Source organism: Austrofundulus limnaeus, unplaced genomic scaffold (assembly GCF_001266775.1).
Source record: "Austrofundulus limnaeus strain Quisiro unplaced genomic scaffold, Austrofundulus_limnaeus-1.0 Scaffold80, whole genome shotgun sequence".
NCBI classification, from domain to species: Eukaryota; Metazoa; Chordata; class Actinopteri; order Cyprinodontiformes; family Rivulidae; genus Austrofundulus; species Austrofundulus limnaeus.
Genome location: NW_013952482.1, coordinates 1,208,280 through 1,209,293, shown reverse-complemented (window position 1 = coordinate 1,209,293; position 1,014 = coordinate 1,208,280). Strand labels below are relative to the sequence as shown.

The window sequence follows — 1,014 nt, the reverse complement described above, 5'->3', positions numbered from 1 at the left end:
ACACACACACACACACACACACACACACACACACACACACACACACACACACACACACACACGCCCGTCATTTCCAGGTCAGGACAGTACAAGCCAAATCTAACGTGATGCCATTTAACCTAAATGGTTCAGTGAATTCATGTGCGCGCGCGCGCTTGCGCGTGTGTTTTGACGTTGAGATAGTGATGACGTTGCACTTGTGTGAGAGTCATCAGGGTGTGATTAGAAATCAGGGATGCTTGTCACCTCAACAGAAAATACAACCTGGGTGTGTTTTTACACAGCAGGGAGGATGATGATGATGATGATGATGATGATGATGATGATGATGAGGATGATGATGATGATGAGGAGGAGGAGGATGATGAGGAGGAGGATGATGAGGATGAGGATGCTGTAGCTACACAGAGGTGCTGCTCTCGGGACAGAGGGAGAGATTATTGGTGTGTGAAGGCTCCAGATGTTAGTGGTGATGATGTGATATTCGTACACGTGCAGATATTTTCACGCACGCACGTGCGTCACGCTGGAACGTGCAGCGGGAGCCCAGCGTGGATTCAGCTGGGGGACTTGAGGTGATAATTAGATTTCAATTACAGCCTTGAAACTGCTCTCCTCCTCCTCCTCCTCCTCTGCCCCCACCTCCCTCCCTCCTTCATCTCCTCTGCTGTCACCTACTTTCCTCGTGTCCTCGTCTCTTCCCTCCTCGTGCCCTCGTGTCTCCCTCGCCCCTCTTGTGTGTGCATGTTTGTCTTTGAACGTTGCAGCGGTGCCACGGAAAAGAAAAATGCTTCTCCTCAGATGCCAGAACGGATCAGCTGTGAGTGCTCAGGGCCACTGCACACTGACAAAGAGGAGGAGGAGGAGGAGGAGGAGGAGGAGGAGGAGGGCTAGTGTGTGAGTGAGGGTGCAGGACAGAAGGAGTGAAACAGTGAGATATGGATGCAGGGAGGTGAGGAGACAGTGTGTGTGTGTGTGTGTGTGTGTGTGTGTGTGTGTGTGTGTGTGTGTGTG

The 1,014-nt window shown here is 51.6% G+C and overlaps 1 protein-coding gene across 2 annotated transcripts in view; it reads left to right on the top strand.

Moving 5' to 3' along the window:
• Positions 1-1,014, top strand: part of LOC106519653 (caskin-1) — a 47,260-nt gene that overhangs the window by 772 nt on the left and 45,474 nt on the right. The gene's annotated exons all lie outside the window — the stretch shown is intronic.